The sequence below is a fragment of the Marmota monax genome, unplaced genomic scaffold (genome assembly GCF_021218885.2).
Source record: "Marmota monax isolate L192 unplaced genomic scaffold, Marmota_monax_Labrador192_F-V1.1 WCK01_AAM20220418_F8-fsc00005, whole genome shotgun sequence".
Taxonomy (NCBI): Eukaryota; Metazoa; Chordata; class Mammalia; order Rodentia; family Sciuridae; genus Marmota; species Marmota monax.
The window spans coordinates 32,641,924-32,664,522 of record NW_026692254.1 but is presented as its reverse complement, the minus strand read 5'-3'; the positions used below and the strand labels follow the sequence as shown (position 1 = coordinate 32,664,522).

General features: G+C 46.0%; 1 long non-coding RNA gene across 1 annotated transcript in view; it reads right to left on the bottom strand.

Annotated features, from left to right (window-relative positions):
• LOC124088827 (uncharacterized) overlaps window positions 1-22,599 on the bottom strand; it is a 46,186-nt gene that overhangs the window by 9,568 nt on the left and 14,019 nt on the right. Inside the window, exon 2 of the long non-coding RNA XR_006850478.2 lies at window positions 3,226-3,273. This is a non-coding gene — a long non-coding RNA (uncharacterized LOC124088827). The remainder of the gene's footprint in view (window positions 1-3,225; window positions 3,274-22,599) is intronic.

The following is a 22,599-nucleotide window of genomic DNA, read 5'->3' as shown; positions in this document are numbered from 1 at the left end:
CCTTTTAGTTGCCGCTGCCTGACCTTACATCTGGTGCCGAAACACAGGAGGGATCTTCAGGCCTCTCCCTTAGGGGATTGAGGTCCACCTCCCACCTTCAAAGGAATCAGAAAATTCCTAAGCTTCTCCTTCTTTCCTTCTCCCTTCATCCAGGCCAACAGGAGTGGGGTAAGTTCCCTCATCTCCCCTGACATCCCAGCCCCTTTCCATCTGGGAGGAGGGTCTATCTGTAAGTCATGTGCTTGCCATAGACCCCGCCTGTTCCATTCAAGGCCCTGGGAACTGTGGAGATGTCCCAGTCCTCGTGTGAGCCACTCTGGTTTGTTTGGGCTCCTGGTGGGTTGCTGGGACACCTCAACCCCCGCCCGGCCCTTATCCGTTCCTTGGGTAAGTGCAATCAGAATTTGGGATGCCTTTTTCTGCTCCCACCCACCCCTGAGGGTGCCGGAAGGTCATGGGAAAAACCGAGTCCTCCTGAGACCCCCAAACTCCTTTGGGTGTCTATATTCAAATTTTGCCAAGTTAGGACTCTCTACTCCATAACCACCTAGTCTTTTACTCCACTGAGGCCTCAGTGGCCTCCACTGAGGGGCCAGGCCTCAATGGGTCACAATGGCCCCAGAAGGAACTTTTGATTTTAAATCCTCGCTGAATTGGACAATGTCTGTCACTGGACAGGGAAGTGGGCAGAAGTCCCTTACATCTGGAGGCACATTCAGGCTTTCTGAGGTTCACTCCTGTCTTCCCCTCTGCTCTACCTGTTCTACTGCTAAAGTTTTCCTTGCTAGGGAACCCTTTTCCCATTGTTCTTCTACTTCTCCTTCCTCATTCTCAGATCCACCTGAGTTGCTCTCAGCCCCACCTTCCCATCTTCCCCCTCCCTACTCAGGCCAATTCTCTCCCTCCTTCCCTCCCACACCTGCACCCTCCCCCTCCCCCTCCTCCTGCTACCATAGCTCCTCCTTCCCTACTCCAGGACGCTTCCCCTCCATCCCTCTCCCCCTTCTCTCCCTCCTTTCCTGTAGCCATGTCTCCTCTGCCCACCTCTTCTACTAATACAACCCTTCTCCCTCCCCCCACTCACTCCTCTCTTCTCCTGTCAGTCCCACCAGACCCTCTTACTAGCTAACTCAAAGCTTCTTTGTCCTCTCAGGGAATTGGCTGGTGCGGAAGGGATTGTCCAAGTACACATCCCATTCTCACTTCAAGATCTTTCCCAGACTGGAGAGCACCTTTCTGCTGACTCTTCTACTTATATTAAGGAATTCTGATACCTCTCTCAGACTTATAATCTTACCTGGCATGATGTCTATGTCGTTCTCTCCTCCACTCTTACTCCCAATAAGCAAGCCCACATCCAGCAGGCCACACTAGATCATGCTGATCAAATTCATCTAACAGATATGACTCTCCTCACAGGTGAAGCAGCCGTTCCCCTAACTGAACCCAACTGGGACTACCAAGATGGCCAACAAGGTGGCTGTCACTGCACTTGCATGGTCCAATATCTTATAGCAGGCATGCAGGCAGTTTCTAATAATGTGGTTAGCTTTGATAAGCTGAGACAAATCACCCAGGATCCAGATGAGAATCCAGCCTTATTTCTTAGTGGCGCTCACCAAATATACTAAGCTGGACCCTGAATCTCCCTCTAGTGCAACAAGTTAGCAACCCATTTCATTCCTCAATTGGCCCATGATATTTAAAAAAAAAAAAAGTCAGACCCCTATCTGAGATCTGGTGAAAATCACCTTTAAAGTCTATAATGCCCAGGAGGAGTCAGCTGAACTAGCCAGGCAGGCTCAATTGCAGAAAAAGGTAACACTCTAAACTCAGGCTTTGGCAGTGGCCCTGATGTCTATAGCTCAAGTGAGAGCTCCACGGGGGAACCAGCATTATTCTTTATCAGGGGCTTGCTTCAAATGTGGATGTGAGGGTCACTGGGCTCACCAATGCCCAAACCCATGCTGCCACCCTCCAGGCTGTGCCCCGCCTGTAAGCAGACAGGACATTGGAAGAGCGACTGCCCCATGGCCCACCCTTCCTCGGAGTCTCCACATGGAGACCAGCCAGGTAGGCCCTTCTCTTGAACTACTGGAGTTTGCAGAAGACTGAAGAAGCCCAGACTCAAGGACCCCCATCACCCTCGCCAAGCCCAGGGTAACACTCCAGGTACTGGGTAAATTCATAACTGTCCTTGTGGACACAGGGACTACCTATTCTGTCTTGCCTGCCCACTCTGAGCCTCTGTTTCCTTCCCAGGTCTCAGTTATGGGGATTGATGGCAAACCCTCCTCCCCAAACTAAACTGCTAAGCTGGCCTGTGCCCTTGAGGGTCACCCTTTCACACACTCTTTTCTAGTCATTCCATCCTGTCCAGTTTCTCTCCTAAGCAAAGATGTTTTCCAAGTACTAGGAGCCACCCTCCAACTATACCCCAAGAATAATACCACACATTTTCTTCTGCCTCTAATCCTTACCCTCTCTAATAACCCAACAGTACGTATCATACCATTGCCCCCTGACCTAGTCAATCCCCAGGTGTGGAACATCTCCAAACCGGTCATAGCCTCCTACCACAAGTCAGTCTGTATCCAGCTGAAACCCCAAACTAAATTTCCTTCACATCCCCAATTTCCCATCTCCAAAACCCACAGGGAGGGACTTAAACTCATCATAGACCAGTTACTTGCCCAAGGACTCCTCATCTCTACTGACTCCCCCTGCAACACTCCCATATTGCCAGTATGCAAACCCTTTGGAGCCTATTGCTTAAGTCTCCTGCCTTAAAAAAGCACTTGTTCCAGACCTCTGCCTAATTAGTGAAGCAGTTATTCCCATCCACCTGGTGGTTCCCAACCCTTACACTCTTCTTTCTCATATCCCCCTTCAACCACTCACATTACTGTCCTGAATCTTAAAAGATGCCTTCTTTACAGTGCCTCTCCATTCTGACTCTTATTACCTTTTTGCCTTCACATGGGAAGACCCTACATCCTTTAGGTTTCCACAGCTGACATGGACAGTCCTACCCCAAGGCTTCAGGGACAGTCCCCACCTCTTTGGGCAAGGCTTGACACAGGACCTAACTGCTTGTGATTTGGGGGATAGCACTCTCTTACAGTTGGATAGAAGTGCTACCCCCAACCTGCATGGGCAGCTGAACTTAAGGTTGCTCGTGTGAACTTCCAGGGACACCAAATAAAACACAGACATACACTTTACCTTTAAACAAGCTTCAGGACAGCTTCTTCACTCTTGGCCTCAGACTCCCTAAATTGGAGAGCAAGAGAAATTCATGAGAGGCTGTTGAAAGAGAGAGAATATTCCAAAGTGGGCTTTTACTGGGGGGACCCTTGTTCTTAGAAAGTTCTATCCAAAAAAGGCCAGACGGGGCAGGGTTACAAGGGACAGGTGAGTGTAATTCAACCCAAGGGGTGTCACTTACATCTGAAAATATGCCCTCAACTTCCTGAACTGAGACAATGTCCAAGTCACTATGAAATGTAGTGATCATTCAGAGCCTCCCACTTCAGGATGGAAGGCGTGAGTCATTCAGAGTGGCTTCCCACATAAGAAGCCTTCCCTACTTCCAGGGAAACTGCTGACACTGTTGTCTTCACCCCCATAGAGCAGATCATTCCCAGGTTCAGACTTCCCACCTCCATCCAGTCAGACAACGATCCAGCCTTCACTTCTCAGATTGTTCAACTAGTCTCCAAAGGCCTCAACATCACTTGGAGGCTTCACATCCTCTAGTGACTCCAATCCTTGGGTAAGGTTGAGAGGGCTAATGGCATTCTCAAGGATCATCTCACTAAACTTGCTATTGAACTCAGGCTATCCTTGCCCAATTTCCTGCCACTGGCCCTCACCCGAATTTGGGCAGCCACTAGAGCCTCCTCAGGCCTTAGCCCCTTTGAGCTACTCCATGGGCACCCTTTCTTAATCAACCAAAGCTTTCCAATCACTCCTCTTCCTCTTGTGTCCCACCTGCCCTATCTCACACTTCTACTCAAACTCCTAAGGGAACACGCAGACCGGTACCTTCCTGCGCCATCCGGTACCTCAATCCCAGCACAACCACTGTTATGCTCGAATTCGGGACCCCCAAAAGACCACCAGAGACCCAACCAAGATCCATGTAAGCAGCAAAGAGGTGTTTATTGCGAGCTAGCTCGGTCCTCTGCGCACGCACACAGCAACTGGTGATGCTGAGAGGCCCCGAGCCCAGGGTTTGCAGCAGTTTTATACATTCTTTGGAGAGGGCAGGGACTTCACATACATCATAGCCTCTCTTAGCAAATCATCACACACCGCAGGAAAATCAAATAACAACTCTAAAACATGATTAGCACATTCACTGGTGGGAACAAGTTGGGTAGGGATGATTGGTCAGTACAAAAGGGGTATTCATTTGAACTGATTGGTTTAAGCCAAGAGGGGTGTACATGCTGAACCACATGGTTTCCCAACATGTTATCAACCACCATAAACTACTGGGAGGGTCATCTGGCATCCCAGGTATTTCTCTGTCTCATGCTGATTGGTGGCTGCTAGGGGGTTACTATGGGTCTCCACCTAGCCTGACTGAGTCAGGGACACCTGGTGCAAGTGCTCTGTGGGTTTTTCCAAGGACAAAGGCCATGTCCCTTCCTTGGACAGGCTTTGCTCTGAGATAGAGGCTGGATTTTCACCACAAACTGAATCGGACCCTCTTTAACTGGGTGATGCAGTCTTACTTCAGAGGAACTGCATCCTCAATTATTGGAATCTCTCTGGACAGGACCCAATACAGTCATACTTACTACCCCAACAGCAGCCAAGCTTTTGGGCCACTCCCCTGGTACCATGTCTCCTGCCTTAAAAAAGCACTTGTTCCAAATGTCCAGTCCTGGACTTCCACCATGCTGGGGCCCACCAAACTCAAGATTTCTTGCCAACCCTCTTCTTCTTTTACTAATCATAAATCTCTCCCAAGCTTCTATCCCAACCCACAGATGGCACTTCTACATCCAAGTGACATGGCACCAGGATGGCACCACCCACCTATGTGCAGCAATGCTATGCTTCATATCAGACCAAACTGAGGAATCTTGTAAGCGCTGGCCTAACACCTTTGGCGGGTGCCCTTATAATTCATGAGAAATGAGAATACACCAATTTAACTATTTGGGACCTCTACAATCCCAAATGGACTTCTGGTGCTGATGGCAAATTTTATTCTTGGGGTTTTGCCAAGCACCCCTCAGCCTCTATCAGAATATGGAGAACTTATATACAAGTGTTCTCTCAAATTCACATAACCAACCAGGAGCAAGAGAAAGAACTCCAACACCGGCTGGATGCAGTTGCCCATCCTAAAGCTGACCCTTTCTCATGGATGGTCCTAATACATCAGGGCCTCCAGCTTCTCAATTTATCCAAAGTTAATAACATTTCAGACCATTTACTCTGTTCAGGTTTCAATAGTACTCCGTTAACTGCGATTCCCATTGATCTTTCTCTCAATATCTCAACCATACCCTTTGAGGAAGTACCTCTTTTTCATAACTCATCAGGAAATTTCCTCTGCTGCTACACTTCCTCTGGTTCAGCACCCTATGACCAGATCATTCAAATTTCCTCCCAACCTTTGCTCCACCAGGGTTCTTTATCTGGTGCAATGGTTCCCTAACAAAAAATCTAAGCCTCAACATGCCCTTTGCTTTTTGTGTTCCTTCCACATTGGTCCCTCAATTAACTCTACAGTGAAGCTGAATTAACATGGCTTGTTACTACTTCCCTTTCCAGGACAAGACAGGCCGTTTTTCTACCAGTAGTAGTTGGATTCTCCCTGGCCTCCTCACTTGTTGCCTCTGGACTGGGGGCAGGAGGACTTGGTTATGCAGTAACTGCTACTCAGAAGCTTGAACAACAATTTCGGGAAGTGGTAGAGGTATCGGCCATCTCTCTTGCTTCCCTACAAAGGTAAATGAAAGAATTCCCCACGCAAAGACACTTCGCCGGGAGAATTCCAATTTTATTGCAAAAAGCAGTGTGCTTATATAGAACTAAGGGGGAGATGGTAGGGCTTAGATAAATGGCAGGCAACCCGTTTGTTGGCAAGTTCTTTCAGATATCAGCTCTGGAGCCCAGGAATTAGTTCTCATTGGGGCTAAGGTTCCCCGCCAGCGAGATTTGAAATTGGTGCCAGAGGGAGAGTTCACACAGGACGAAACTTTTCGCGCCACTGCAGAAAAGAAGAAGGTAGGAAGAAGAGGTGCTTAGGCACCATGTTGGGGTTTTTTCTCTGGGGTATGGCTGCCGTTTATACTTTTCCCAACATTCCTCCCTTTTTGTTTTCTTAGGAAGTGGGGCATCGTTGGTCAGATCTGGCTGCTTCCTGCTGTGTGGGGGTGCTGTGGGGCCTAGAAAGGGAAGTGGAGGAATGCTCGGGGGGCAGGTCTAGGGATATCATGGCAGCCAGAAATAAAACCCAGTGGCTATAGACAGCTACTTCCGTAGGGGTGAAGTCTGTGAAAGTTCCCTGAAGCCACAAGTTGTTGATGGCATCGAACCAGTCCTGGATGGAGGAGATTGTTGGTATCAGCCACTGGTCCTGTAACAGAGACTCTAGGAAATACTGGAAGTGTTGCCTGGACATGGCGTCACCAGCACCTGAAGAAGATCAGAGCGAATAAAAACAGAATGAAGATAAAAATTAAAGCAAAGGTCAATTTTTGGCAGAAGTTCCATGTTGGGGGACTGACAGAGAAGAGGCCAAGGGCCATGAGGAAGCTTAGAAGGACATAAAGACTCATGAATCCAGGATGGCAGATTAAGAGGTTCTCCAAGCTCGTTGTCTCCCGCTGTCTGATATCTGTTGCATTCCATAGTGCCTGGTAGTGAGCTTTAGCACTGAGTGAACTGTTCTCTTGGAGATGTTGAGGGTTCATCGGTCATCAGAGGCTGGTAGTGCCTAAGCAGAAGCTGGTTGAAAGTTTGATTAGAAATTTTCTGCAATTGGGTTTGAAGTAACTTCATTATGCAGGGCAAGAGAGCACAAAAAAGGAGCATCCCAATAAGGGGCCCCAAGATAGGTAGTAAGTACGTGGCAAGAGAGTATTGGAAGAACCCGTTATAGGATTAGAGGAGGTGGGTTTGAGCAGTTGGGTCAATAATTCCTGCAATTCAACAACATTTTTTTCTATTAGCCCAGACTCATTAACATAGTAGCAACATTCCTCTCTGAGGAACTGGCATGTACCCCCTTTTTCTGCAGTGAGAAGATCAATCGCCCTTCGGTTTTGTAAAGCCACTTGTGCCAATGAAGTAACCTGCCGCTGCAAGGAGCCCAGAGACTCAGCAGTGGTATCGAGTGCTTCCTGCAGTTTTTGTTGTAGGTCATTGGATGCCCATAGAGCATGACCTATAGCTCCACCAGAGAGTCTGAGACTTGCCACTGAGGTTGTTAAAGTGAGGCCTACCAGAACCGGCAGAAAGACTGCCCTACAGGTGCGGGAAGGTAGGGCCAGCTGCCAGAATTCGGTGGGAGTATACAAAGACAGCTGAGGAACTACAGTAACCAAGAAGCAGGTGCCAGAGACATTGATCGTTGAGGTACTTAAAGACCCGTTACACCAGAGGAAATGTCCAGGTTGCATAAACGCAGGGCTCGATGGGGTGCTATAGCTCAAGGAACAAATGGGTAAAGGATTCATTGTTGGCAGATGGAAACAGATGAAAGGAAATGAAGTACTGGTGGAATAACTTTCCCACAGTGGGATATGTGTCACATGTAGGGGTTGTCCTTTCTTAGAGAAATTGTAGGTTTTTGCTGAAATATTTCCTGCCACTAATGGGACCGCTGCTAGAAGTGGATGACTAAGTGAAGCACAGAGAAAGCACTGAGAAGTAGGCACAGAAAGAGGGGTGGAGTTTAATAATCGAAGAGTTTGGTGTAGCAAATTGAGCCATGTGGGAGGGGGGCCTAAGGGGGTTGAAGGCTCTGAATCCTCTTTGGATGGGCTATGGATAAGATCTCAAAGTTTTGATTCTGACTCCTTGATGTGTTCGACTACCTGGATAGTTGCTTTAGGTGGCGTAATCAGGGTGCGGCCAACAGTCATCCACCCTGTGGGTCTGGCTGAGGTTGTCCGAGCATAGACAGCAAACTCAACATAGTCCCAACGTTTGGCCTTGGGGTCAGGTATATCTAAAGTATACCATCCATTGTTATCGGATGAAGAGCCTTTATGCCACTTTAGGTAACTAGAAGTCCACCCTTCAGGGTAACCAAGTGAGTGGTAAGAATAGCTACCACATTCATCATGGAACCTGCATGACCAATAGGGGCACCCATTATATATCTCAGGCCACCAATGACAATAGTCTTTGGTTTGATCAAAAAGGAAGCAAATGAAAGGCCAGTTCCAGCTACCAGGGACGAAGGTCCTTGAAGGTGACAATTTTAGGGAAATAGAGGTGCAGTTGTGGATGAAGCAAGTAGTTGCATCCACTGCGCGGACTTTCTGCATGCCATGTTCTGAGTATCTTTCCCGAAGAGTGAATAAATACATGGTAGGAGAGGAGGGTAAAGGCCAGTCCCGACAGAGCACAGAAAATAAGCAGAGCACAAAAAACAAGCAGAGAGAGAAGACTAGGGTGTTGGGAGAGCTCATTGTGCCTTCTTTAAGAGGAATTGGGCTGCGGAGAACACCGTGTGAGCCGCAACTTAAAGGGGTGAGATGGGTGTGGAGAGCAGGAGTAAAGGGGAGGTTCAGGAGGTGATTCTTGGAGTTCCTCTGGGGTGGTCCTGTCATCAGCAGGTGGGGCCTCCTGGTGATATGGCTTCAACCTAGAAATGTGAATCCAGGGAGTGAGACGGTTGTCTGGTAAGGAGAGTTTGGCGGCGGTGGGGGTACAGAGAATGACAGGATAGGGGCCTTCCCATTTTGGGGCAAGAGGCCCTTTCTCCTCTGGGGTGTTATAATAGACTAGACTCCCAGGTGTTAAGGGAGGAGTGTTTGGAGAGGAGACTGGGTCCGGAAGAAGCCAGTCCTGATATTTCCAGAGTTCCGAGCGGAGATGAAACAAGAGAGGCAAAGACAAATCTCGGGTGAGAGGTCCTTGTGAAACGACCAGCCCAGGGGGTATAAGAGGTCTTCCATACATTATCTCAAAGGGAGGCAGTAAAGATGGTTTCTTGGGGAGAGCTCTGATTCGAAGCAAAGCCAAGGGAAGGAGTTTGACCCAGTCTAAGTTTAATTCCATTGTCAATTTGGTAAGGACTTCCTTTAGAGTACGATTTACCCTTTCCACTTTCCCTGAAGCCTGGGGGCGATATGGACAGTGGAAATGCCACTTGAAGGAGAGGGCTTGAGAGACCTTTTGTGTGATCCTAGAAATAAACTCAGGGCCATTGTCAGATTGTAAGGAAGTGGGCATACCAAACCTGCGGATAATGTCTGTCAGTAAGATTGAAGCTACAGTGGAAGCCTTTTTACTGGAAGTGGGAAATGCCTCAACCCAACCAGAGAAAGTGTCCACAAAGACAAGGAGGTATTTAGTGCGCCATACTGTGGGCATGTTGGTGAAGTCTACCTGCCAGTCAGCAGCGGGAATGTGTCCCCGGGCTTGGTGGGAAGGGAAAGGTTTGGGCCTTAAAAGAGTATGAGGGTTGGTCCGCTGACAGATCTGACAATTAGAGGCTATATTTTGGAGCATGGCTTTGTCAGAGGGGGTGAGGGAGAAGAAGCTCTGTAAAAAGAGGGTTAAAGACTGAGAATTGGAATGGAATAGAGTATGAAGGAAATTGAAAAGATCCTTGTTCTTACTGGAAGAAGTAGGGGCTTCAGATGAGCTGTCTAAAGTGGCCATTATATGTCCCCCAGGGGGGCCATAATTGGAAGTGGTAGCAGCCATTCATGCCGCCTGGTCAGCTTTGGCATTGCCCTCAGTGATAAGAGAGCCGTCCTTCTGATGGGACCTACAATGGACAACTCCCAACTGGGTGGGTAAGTGGGAGGCCTCTATCAGATTGGTTATAAGAGCCGAATTAGTGATCGCATTACCTTTGGTGGTAAGTAGGCCTCGCTCCTTCCATATTGCAGCATGGGATAATAAGATATGGAAGACATATTTTGAGTCAGTATAAAGGGTGAGGGATTTGCCTTGTGCTAGAAGGCAGGAATGAGTGGCTGCTATAAGTTCAGCCTGCTGGTTGGTAGTTCCTGAAGGCAGAGCTTTGGCCTCTATAATCTCAGTGGCTGAAACTACAGCGTATCCAGAGTAATGAGTGCCATTCTGCCTAAAGGAACTGCCATCAGTGAACCAGATAAGGTCAGGCTTGGTGAGTGGTCCCTCAGAAATGGAAGAATGACAGGGGAGGAAATCATCTAAGGTTTCCAAGCAATTATGAGTTGGTGTGTTAGACGTGGGAGTCATTGGGAGCAGTGAGGCAGGGTTCAGTGCAGAGCAGGGGAGGAAAGTAATATTAGGGTTTTCCAGAAAGGAAGTGAGGAGAGACAGAACTCTGGATGGAGGAAGGGTTTGAAGGCCCTTATAAGCTAAAAGATCCTTCAAGTGATGTGGGGAGTGGATAGTTAAAGGGGCCCCAAAAGTCAGCTTAGAGGCTTCTTTGTGTAAAATTTGTCCAGCAGCCAGAGCTCTTAAGCAAGGGGCCCACCCACGGATGGTAGGGTCTAGTTGTTTGGACAAATATGCCACAGGTGCAAATGTAGGCCCATAGTTTTGACCTAAGACCCCAAGTGCTTGTCCCCCTTTTTCATGGACATATAGATGAAATGGTCTTGAAAGATCAGGAAGGTGAAGGGCGGGTGCCTTTAGGAGGAGTTGCTGAAGCCTGCGGAAGTGGTAGTTGGGGGAGGAGGCAAGAGATTCACTAGGGGGTCCCTTTGCTAGGTCATACAGGGGTTTGGCTAGAAGAGAATAATTTGGGATCCAGGCCCTAAAATAACCTGCTAGTCCTAGGAATGATAGTATTTCGGCTTTCGTATGGGGCACTGGAAAATTGGAGAGGAGTTGTCTCCTATCCAGTGTTATTTCCTTTTTCCCAGGTGTAAGACAAAAACCAAGATAGGTGACAGAAGACTGGGAAACCTGGGCCTTGTGGGGAGACACCCTATATCCCTTATATGCTAGGAAATTGAGAAGCTGGGCGGTGTGGGATTGAGAGTGTTCCCAAGAGGGACTACATAGAAGAAGGTCATCGACATATTGAAGGAGAGTAGAGTCAGGACAGGTGGGGTGAAAGGATGTGAGGTCCTGGGCAAGAACTTGGCCAAAGAGATGGGGGCTATCCCTGAATCCCTGTGGGAGGACAGTCCAGGTAAGCTGACGAGAATGGCGGGTGTGAGGGTCAGTCCACGTAAAAGCAAAGATATCCTGAGATTCTGAGGACAAGGGAACAGAAAAGAATGCATCTTTTAAATCTAGGACCAAGAAGTGGGTAGTAGTGGCAGGGATCTGAGAGAGGAGGGTGTAAGGGTTGGGCACTAGCGGGTGGATGGGGACCACAGAGGAGTTGACAAGGCGAAGGTCTTGAACCAGCCTGTAGGACTCATTAGGTTTCTTAACTGCCAGAATGGGGGTGTTGAAAGGAGAGTGTGTAGGCCTAAGATACCCCTTTCGTAATAAATCCTGGATGATGGGTTCTAATCCGAGGAGGGCTGTGGTTGTGAGTGGATATTGTGGTTGACTAATATATCTTGAAGGGTCCCATAAGACAATATGAATAGGACTGCATTTAGCCATAGAGGGTGTAGTTGTGTCCCAAACCTCAGGGTTAACTGGTTTAGATAGTTGTGGAAGAGTGTGTGAAGGAGGTGTATCTGCCCCTAGGAACATCATGAGGAAATGAGAGGTAGGAGAGGTGTGGGGTGATATGTGAATGGTGACTTTCAATAGTGAGAGTATGTCCCTTCCCAGAAGGGGAATGGGGCAATGGCTCATTACGAGAAAGGAGTGTGTGAAGGACAAAAGGGATCCCTGCATATAACATGATAAGGGGGGGGGGGTTGAGGGAAAATCTGTTTATCTCCTACCCCGACAATAGGAGTTTTTGAGGGTGTGGTAGGACCCCAATACTCCCTCAAGACCGAAAAAGCGGCACCAGTATCCAAGAGGAAGGTAATGAAGCGTCCATCCACCAGGAAGGTGACCCTAGGCTCTTGCTTCTTGATGGTAATAGTCGGGAGGGAAGGCCCAGGGCTACGTCAATCCTCCTCTGCCAAGCCCAGGAGAGGCTGGGGTTGCCGGGCAGCTGACCAACCTCCCTTCTGGGTTGTTGGGCAGTCTGCCCCCCAGAGTCCCCTTTGATGGCATTTTGGGCAGGGGTTGGAGGGTGTCCTCGGCGAAGGACAATCCCTGGCCCAATGTCCCTCCTTACCACATTTGAAGCAAGCTCCAGGGGGTGTCTTATTAGGACGGCATGGTGATGACCTTCTCCGAATGACCTGGGCCAACATTTGGAATTTGGCATTTTCAGCCCTCTGCCTGCGGCGTTCACTTTCATCTTCTCTACCATGAAAGACCTTGAAAGCGACAGCAAGGATTTCGGCCTGAGGAGTAGCAGGGCCCTGTTCAAGCTTTTTAAGCTTGGCTTTAATGTCAGGGTAGCTTTGGGCCAGAAAATATGTCATTAAGACATGACAGCCATCAGGGGTTTCTGGGTCGAGGTTTGTGTACTGTTGAAGGGCCTTGGTTAGTCTATCCAGGAATTCTGAAGGTGTTTCCTCCTTCCTTTGAATGACCTCCTGCACCTTTTGAAAGTTAACAGCCTTGCGGGTGGCCTTTTTTAGGCCCGCCAAGAGGCAGGATGTAAAAAGGTCACGAGACTGTAAGCCTTCAGGGGTGTTGTAATCCCATAGGGGATCCTGCTCTGGGACAGCATGAGGGCCCGTGGGGTGGTTAGGATTGGTCCTATGATTTTCATCAGCATGGGCTTGGGCTAGCTCCCAGACCCGTCGCCTTTCCTCGGGGAGAAGTGTATTGGCCAAGAGCATGTAGATGTCATGATGAGTGAGGCTATATGCTTGTAGGACCCATTGAAACTCCCGAATGTAAGTGGTGGGGTCAGTGGTGAATGAGCCTAACTTCCTCTCTAGCTGAGTAATGTCCGACATGGAGAAGGGCACGTGGACTCTGATGACACCCTCGGGACCAGCTACCTCACGAAGGGGTGCAATTGTCTTGGGGGTGGGAAGGAGTCCCTTAGACCTGGTAACAGGAGGACTGAAAGAGGCAGGCGGCAGACAGGAAGGAGAGGGAGGGGAAGGGAGTGTCTCTGTGGAGGAGGAGGAGGTGGAGCAGGCAGAATAGGGCGGAGAGGAGGGGGATAAAACGGAAGGCTGAGTATCTGTGGAATCAGGCAGAGGAAGAGGAGGATATAGCGGGAGAGAAGGGGCAGATGGGGCTGGGGGATAAAGTGGGGGTTCATCTGCTGGGTCAAATGAGGAAGAATCTGCGAAGTCAGGAGTAGAAGTAGGGGAAGAGAGGGGTTTGCAAGCAAGGAGGACCTGAGAGGGAGGGCAGGAGGAGCAGAGAGCAGGGTGCTGTGCGAGATGGCTAAAACCTTCAACGCAGGGAATCTCCTTCCACTTTTTCAGACGCTGGCAATAGTTAAAAAGGTCCCGGAGGAGGTTGGGATCTAAGGAGCCTTCTGGAGGCCAATGATTGCCATTATCCAGTGGATATGTAGGCCAATCTTGGGTACAGAATTTGATTAGAAATTTGGGCTTGATGTCTGGTGTGAGGGAGAGTGTGGCCAGATTTTTTATTAAAAATTTGAGAGGTGAGGCTTCAGGTATAGACGAAGAGGTGCCCATAGTCACAGGGAAAGATGGAAGAGAGAGAGAGAGAGAGAGAATAAGAGTAAGCAAGAGAGACAAAGAGAAAACCCGGGCTGGACCGGCTTCCAGGAAGCCCAGGGCGAACGGGGGTCAGGTGGGCGTCCCCAAAATGACCAGCCGTCACGAGGAAATACAGAGGGCACTACCTGGTCGTCACCAGTGAAGTGCGATCTGTGAGACCCAATGGGGTTGGAGCCACGGGCAACCTGACGTCAGGAAAGTTTTTGACCGCAGTGGAAGAAGTCAGTAATGAAAACAGAACTCCGGCTCCGGCAGAACGCAGTTCCAGGCCGGGAGTTCAGTTTTCCCAGAGCAGAGAGGCAGCTTCAGCCAGACACAGCAGCCCCGCAGGAAACAGCAACTCTAGCCAGCAGCGGCAGCGGCAGCGGAGGAGGGAAAAAACCACAGAGCCTCTCGTGTAAACTCAGAAGCCTCACGCCCCAAAGGGAAACGGATCACCAGAGGGTCCACTGCAACCAGTAAAGGTCTTAGTGGGAGGAATCCCCTCCCCCCACCGGGCGTCTGGAGTGTGCCGGACGATCACGGTCACAAACCCAGCGGTAGTCCGAAGGGAGTTGGCGAGCTGGGGTCAGGGGACTCTTACCTATGCCAGATCAGTGGTGAGTGCAGGAAGCCAGCGTCTGAAAAGAGCGGACCAGGGCGGAGCGGGGGACGGGGCTCTTGTTGGAAAGAGCTCACCCGTATCCTCACACTGGGCACCAGTATGAAAGAATTCCCCACGCAAAGACACTTCGCCGGGAGAATTCCAATTTTATTGCAAAAAGCAGTGTGCTTATATAGAACTAAGGGGGAGATGGTAGGGCTTAGATAAATGGCAGGCAACCAGTTTATTGGCAAGTTCTTTCAGATATCAGCTCCGGAGCCCAGGAATTAGTTTTCATTGGGGCTAAGGTTCCCCGCCAGCGAGATTTGAAATTGACGCCGGTGGGAGAGTTCACACGGGCGGAAACTTTTCACGCCACTGCAGAAAAGAAGAAGGTAGGAGGAAGAGGTGCTTAGGCGCCATGTTGGGGTTTTTTCTCTGGGGTATGGCTGCCGTTTATACTTTTCCCAACAGTAAATAACATCTATTGCCCAAGTTTCACTACAGAATCATGGAGCTCTAGATCTCCTGATGGCAGACAAAGGAGGAGCCTGTCTATTCCTTAAAAAAAGAATGCTGCTACTATATCAATGAAACTGGATTGGTCGAAAAGAATGTCAACACCCTCTGTCGTTTGGGTAAAAGGTGTAAACAGCAATAATCAAATGATCCTTGGCCAGACTGGCTAAACTCAACCCTCATTAAGTGGCTGACTCCCATTCTCACTCCTATATTAGTCATAGGGCTTCTATTAATGATTGCTCCCTGCCTCCTCAGGTTCGCCAGAAAGCACATGGGTAAAATTGCCAGAGTGACCTACAACCAGATGCTCCTACACCCCTACAGTTGCCTCCCCACCAAACTGACACCCGAGCCACACCCTGCCCCCCAGCACTCTAGCCAGCAGGAAGCAACCAGATGAAACTCACTGCCCTTATCATCAAAAAGGCCTGGATGTTAGGTTGGTGGAGGTGGCTGAGGAACAAAGCACCAAGCAACCTGTGTGCTCAAAAGAACCACCAATCAGGCACTGATGGAACCGCCTGTCAATCAGCAGGGTCTCCTCGCCAATCCTGGATCTTAGACAGCTCTCCCAACCAACCCCAGTAAGATAAGAGACTCTAAAATCCCCCTTTTCCTGTCCCAAGCCCTCCCTTCCTGCCCAATAAAAATTCCAGTCCAGTCCAGCCCTGCATGCTTCTCCTCGGACCTGCCCTGTTGGTCTGAGGGTCTCTCCTGGGAACAAAATCTCAATAAAGCCTCCCTCTTTCAGCAGCCTTTTAAAATCTGCCTCCTTTTGGTCACCACTGCCTGACCTTACAACTGTCCCCCATGCCAATCAATACCAATTTAATAATGAGGACATGGTTTTGAGAAAAAGAAAAAAGAAGTTTTATTGCTTTGCTAGCAAAGAAGAAACACAGGGGCCTCCTATCCCAAAGTCTGTGACTCTCCAGATTGGGGGGGGGGGGACTTCAAGGGTTACATTCCAGGTGTGCTCCCATGGTGCCCTGATGATGTGTTAGGATTCACTTGTTAATTTGGGAAATATTCACTTCCCAGATCCTCAGCAGGCATCTCCTTCCTGTAGTGGGTGTGTTCAAGGGCAATTAATTAGAGGAAGAAAAGATAACACTGTCTCCCCAATATTTTTAGGCGGGGCAGAAGAGAGAAAAGAAAACATTTAAAAAAATAAGCCTTAGAGCAATGAGGGCTACATTCAGGAGGTGAAGGTACCACTCTTAGAATAGATATCTAATAAGACCATACTAAGTCTTCCATTTTTATATATGCAACTCTTAGAGAAACAGCCTGCCCATCTCATTAAAGCATGAGTCCTCTTGTTGAAAAATGCAAAGAGAAAAATGAGGCTTCTTTTATGTGCAATTGTATACTTATGCCAATTTTTGAAAGAAGTTTGTTCTATTAAAATTTCCTTTGTGAAGTGCCATGATGGGGAGCAAGAGCCAGACAGACCCAGGATGATCTTATTCAATATCCACTAATATTACTGCTCTAACCAACAGGAAAAGCAGTGGGCAGGGTTGTGGAAGAAATGGAAATAAACTGAGGCTTGAAGGAAAGTTTCAACTCACGTAACAATGGGAATGAACTCCAAACCCAGAAGGTGAAAGGAAGTCTAAGGGATAATTGGACAGCAACCACTGATAGCAAAACCAAGATAACCAAGTGCCAGGAATTCATAGAGACCAACAAGTCAGAGGTTGTCCTGAAGTTCTCCTTTTGTGATGTGCATGAGGAAATCTGCGAGCCTGCCAGGGCCCTAGATGTAGAGAGTCGTTCTGTACATTCTGCAGGAATCATTAAATCCTAGCCTCATTCTCTGGAGAGTTAATATCTATAGAGCAGTTTACTGTTGAGCAGCACAGGCATGGTGCTGCCTCTATTGTCTCAATCCATTGCCATAATCATGCAGTGAAATCAGTGTCATTATTCCCTTTTTGCATATGAGAAAAGAGAGGCTTATGCTTAGCAAACTGTTTAGGGGCGCACAGCAAGTAAGTAGCAGATTCAGGTTTGTTGGACACCAACACCTGTATTGGTAGTCACTCTAGTATCTGTTCTCCAAATATTCTTTTAACCCGTTGATTTGGAAATTGTCACAAAATTAGCATCAGATGCACCAAATTTTCATTGGTTCTGGCCTGCTTGCCTCAGTTAATTCCTGGCATTCAATTCTATTTTATTTTCACCTGAATGGATTCACTGAGAAAAATGACCTATAAATTGCAGATCAACTAAGTTGGTTCAGGGGAAGGGGCAGAAAATGGTAATCTAGGTAATACCTGGAAATTTTCTAGCTGAAACTTCAAAAATTTCCATCAGGTTTTCTGTCCCCTTTGTGTCTTTTGGGTTCTGGGCTCTTAAAATTGACACAGTCACCTGTTTTCATTTTCAAAATTTCTCCCAGTAGCATTAAAGCTTTGATGAATGCTTTTGAAAGCCAAAGAGCATGTACATTTCGCATGAAAGGTTTTAAAAAGTACTTCAAAATAGAATATATGTGTGCTTAAACTTTTGACTTGTTTAACTATTAAGATAAATTTAAGCACTCTTAGGTGTCAACCTTGTAAATTAAAAATAACCATAGTAAATGCATGAACAGCATCGAAGCTATCCTTTTTGGGCCTAATTATAAAGCATGGGGCTGAAAACATTTGTGTTGATTTACTCAATTTCCTATTGTCAAGTTCTATGTCTATGCTTGATGTGATTATGTTAATGTACTAATTAAGTTTGGTGTCCTTCATTGTACATTCAGCTCTCAGCAAAATAAGAAACTGCTATGAGAAGTATGTTTTCCTTGAATGTGGTTCAGAATAAATAGGGCATATGCCCTGTGAGAGTAGGAAATGTTATCTTCTGGGTTGAGCTGGCTTAGATACAATTTAATTTGAACAATTGAACATATTTATAAGGTGCAAGAAGCAAATTTAAAAAAAAGAGAGAGTCCCAGCTGTGAAGCGTGACTTGTTTTCACCATTCAAGCTGGAACAACAGTGAATATGCCTCTATGTGGGCCAGAGCATTGGGGGACACCGCAGGGAGCAAAAAGCCAAGAATAATCTGCTTATATATTTTACCGAAGGCCACCCTTAGCTTTAATTTATATCTTGTTCTATTTTTTTCCTGACTTAATTTATGCCAACATTTTCATTTTTCGCACATTGATATTGCTTCTCATTTTCATCCGGAAACTCCAGAGAAAGGCCAGAGGCCCAGGTCCTGTCTGAGATAATGAGATATTTCTAAAAAGAGGCAAAAAGAGTCAATTGTTTCAATTTTCAAATTAAACTATAATATGATACTTTGTTAATACTTAAAAATTAATTTCATATTATTGAAAGAGCCCTTTTAGATTTATTTAGACAAAGACTTTTATCATCTATCACTCTTAGGCATATATTAGTTATGCTTTTCCTAAAATTGGAATTGCATTCATAGTTTTTCTCCCAAATCACTTTCAAGTTACAGTCAGCATCCATGTTTCTTTTTACAGTAGCAACCTCTGGACCAGCAGACTGTAGGTGGTGGAGGCATGGAGAAATAGAGCAGTGGTAGAACATTTGCCTAGCCAGTACCACAAGGAGGAAGGGAGGAAGGGAGGGAGAAAGGAAGGAAGGAGAGAAAAAAGAAAAGCATGGATGGTGGAGCATTTCTCATAAGAGTGTCCCCACCAGGGTCTCTAGAACATTCTGCAGGACTCACTGCTGAACTTTCTTATCCCAAACTTACCCTATATGACTCAGCACTTGCACTCCTTGGCATTTGCCCAAATAAGTTGAAAAACTTATGTCCACACAAAAACTTATGCCCACACATATGGATGTTTATAGCAGTTTGGTTCCTGACTGCCGGAACTTGGAGGCAACCAAATAGTTTTTCAGTAGATGAATGGATAAATAAACTGCAATACATCCAGATAATGGAATATTATTCAGTGTTAAAAAGAAATGAACTATAGCCTTGGCACAGTGGTGCACACCTGTAATCCCAGTGGATCAGGAGGCTGAGGCAGGAGGATCTCAAGTTCAAAGCCAGCCTCAGCAATAGCAAGGCACTAAACAACTTGGTAAGACCCTAAATAAAATATGAAATAGGACTGGGGATGGGTCTCAATGTTTGAGTGTCCCTGAGTTCAGTCCCTGGTACTCCCCACCCTGCCCCTGAAAAAATAAATGAAATATAAAGACATGGAAGAAAATTATATGCATTACTAAATGAAAGAAGCCAATCTGGAAAGTCTGCAGATTGCATGCTCCAAATTATCTGATTTTCTGAAAAAGACAAAGTTAGAGAGAGCAAAATATTCATGGTTGCCAGGGGTTGCCTGGGAGGACTGGAAGAATAAATGGAGCACAGAGAACTTTCAGGGCTTTGAAAGTACTTTGTATGATAGTAGAATGGTGGATCCATGTCATTACATGTCTGTTGAAATCCATGGAATGTACAAGAGTAAACCCACAGGGCAGCTATGGGCTGGGCAATGGTGACCCATCAGTGCAGGTTCATGGCTTGGAACAGAAGCAGTGCTCTGATGTAGGACATTGAGGGTGAGAAGGGTATAAACAGAGGGGCTCAGGGTTATATTTGAGAACTCTCTGTACTTTCCACTCAATTTTTCTGTGAACCTAAAATTATTCTAAAAATAAAATCTTTTTTTTTTTTTATAAAAAGTAGAAACATTCCTTCTTGGAAGGAGACTGAAGAGACCTTAAGGGCCGTGACAACTAAACACAACATGGGGCTCAATAGGACCCTGAACAAGGATTTTATTTTTTTTTCTATGAATGTCATTTTTGAGGAAACTGAAAACAACTAAGTAAAGTTTTTAGCTGAGATGATTATAGCAATGACAATGTTTTGGTTGGATAATCATAATATGATTATATAAGAAAATCCCTTATTCTTAGGAACAACACTGCAATGTTCACACAGCAAGGGCTGCAATGTCTCCAATGAGTCTCAAAGTGTTCTGAAAAAAAATAGTGTTGATAAATATTATATATCTTGGAAAAATTATAAAGCAAATGTGGTAAAATGTTAATAGTTGGAGTGAAAGGATTATGATAGTTATACCTATTATTTTTAATAACTCTATTATAAGATTGAAATTATTTCTAATTTTAAAAAATTGAGGAAGTAAATCACTTCAGAGGAAATAAAATGTACATGGAGGGTATTAAATTCATCTGTAACTAACTACAACATTCTAAATTTCTTTCCCAGCCAGGCGCAGTGGCACACACCTGTAATTCCAGCCAGGCCCAGAAGTACAGGCCTGTAATTCCAGTCACTCAGGAGATGGAGGGAGGGGGACCAGCTGGAGATCAGCTTGGGCTTCAGTGTACATCTTGATCTATGTGTGCTAAGCAAACTGTGGGTGTCTTCTTATCCTGCTTTTTGTTTGCTTCCTCTATTTACCTTCTAAATCTCATCCCAATTTATATGTCACTAGGTTAACAAGAAAAGTTACATTTCAAGTTTTTATGTTAAAATGGAATAATGTCTGTCAGTAGGGAGGGCTCTATTTTGCATAAATCAATACTTTGAGAAAGAGTGAGCAAGACTATTAGAGTCAAACCAATCTGGGTTCACAGATTTAGCTAAATCACGTACTAACTGTGTGACTATAAGTAAATCACTTAACCTCTCAGAAAATTAGTCAAACAGATCTTTAAAATAGCATTAATAATAACTATACTAGAGAGTTACATCAAAGGGTTAAGGATTACGTGAACTGTATATAAGATAATTTTGTGATCATTTTGTAGTTGTTGTATATGTTATATATTATAAGTAATACTTCTATATATAAAGACATTGTGTGTATATGAATGTAATATAGTTGTTTTATAGATTATATTGAATAAAAGTGAAGGGAGGGGCATGGGGTTGAGGCTCAGTGGTAACATGCACAGGGTTCCACCCTCAGCACCACATAAAAATAAATAAATAAAGTTATGTCCATCTATTGCTAAAAGTATTTTAAAAAGTAAAAAGTAGAGGGAGGCCCAGGGCTGCTCAGTATCATATTGGGGTGGTATGGTCACTGTCCTTAGTCAGGAAATTTGTTTTGTTTTTAATATATCTGAAGCATAACTCATCAGGCCCTGAGGGACAAACTGAGACTTGAACTGAACAAATGTTGATTTTGGGGGGAGGGCGTGGGGGAAGGCTGCTGGGAATTGAACCCAGGGGTACTCTAACAATGAGCCTTTTTCACATTTATTTTGAGACAGGGTCTCACTAATTTGCCCATGCTGACCTTGAACTTGTGACCCTTTTGCCTCAGCCTCCCCAGAAGCTGGGATTACACACCCAACTCTAAACTGTTTTTTTAATGGGGAGTCAAAGTGGTAAGTATACCCAAGTGATCCTGGAAACTGATCATTACCTTCTCACAAGAGTGTCCTTGGGATACTAGATCATACTCTGAAGGTTGTGAGGGCAGAGAGGGGAGTATGTATATGGGGGAGGACTATAGGCCAGAATCTGAGTGGCTGAAGATTAGAAAGTTGGATTTGTCAGCATGGGCAATTTATGGAGACCCTGTTCCAAAACAAAATAAAGCGGGACACAGTGGTACACACCTGTACAATCAGGTACTATAGCAAAATAAAAAATAAAAAGGGCTGGGGATGTAGCCAGTGATAGAGTGATTGTTTAGGATATGTGGGGCTCCTTGTTTTGATCAGACGCGCACGCGCACACACACGAAAAACTACCCAACTATCCATTAAATGGGAACAAATAGGTAAATATGGTGGATGTACCTGTACAATGAAATATTACTCAGCAGTAAAAAGAAATAAAGTAGTGATATATGCTATGACTTGAACTTTGTAAAATAAACATGCTAAGTTAAAGAGGCCAATCATAAGAAACTATATGTTATGTGACAGTTATCTGAAATGCCCAGAATAGGGAACTCTAGAGAAAAAGTAAATTAATTAACAGCTGCCTAGTGTTAAGTTGGTTTAGGGCAAGTGAAGGGTGACTGAGTGTAAGAGGTGTCTTTTTGAAATGATGAAAATATTTTAAAAATGTGGTGAATATGAACTGTGTGTGAATATGAATTATATACTTTAAATAGGTAAATTCATGGCTTGCAAATTATATCTCTATTAAAAAATACATTTTAAAAAGCAAGGGGAAAAAAGAAGAAAAATGACTTTGTGACCAATGTCATTGTGTCTTAGTAGCTCTACCTCTCAGGGAGAGAAACCAGCCATGTGATTAGGGATCACTTTAGTTCTGACCCATTTTATTCTTTTCATGTTTCTTTTTGGTACCAGGGACTGAACATAGGAGCACTTAAGCATCAAGCCACGTCCCCAGCCCTTTTATTTTTGTTTTGAAAAAGGGCCACACTAACTTGCTGAGCCTGGTCTCAAACTTCTGATCCTCCTGCCTCAGCTTCCAGAGTTGCTGGGGATTTCAGGTGTGCACCACCACGCCTGGTTCTATTTTGGTTTCTTTTGTGTTCCTTCAAAAGATTTCTCATAGACCATCCTTTTCTTTTCTGTCAACAAAGGAGTCCTTGGTCTCAGGATATAGCTCAGTTGGTAGAGTTCTTGCCTGCATGCAGGATGCTTGGGTTCAATCCCTAGCACCACA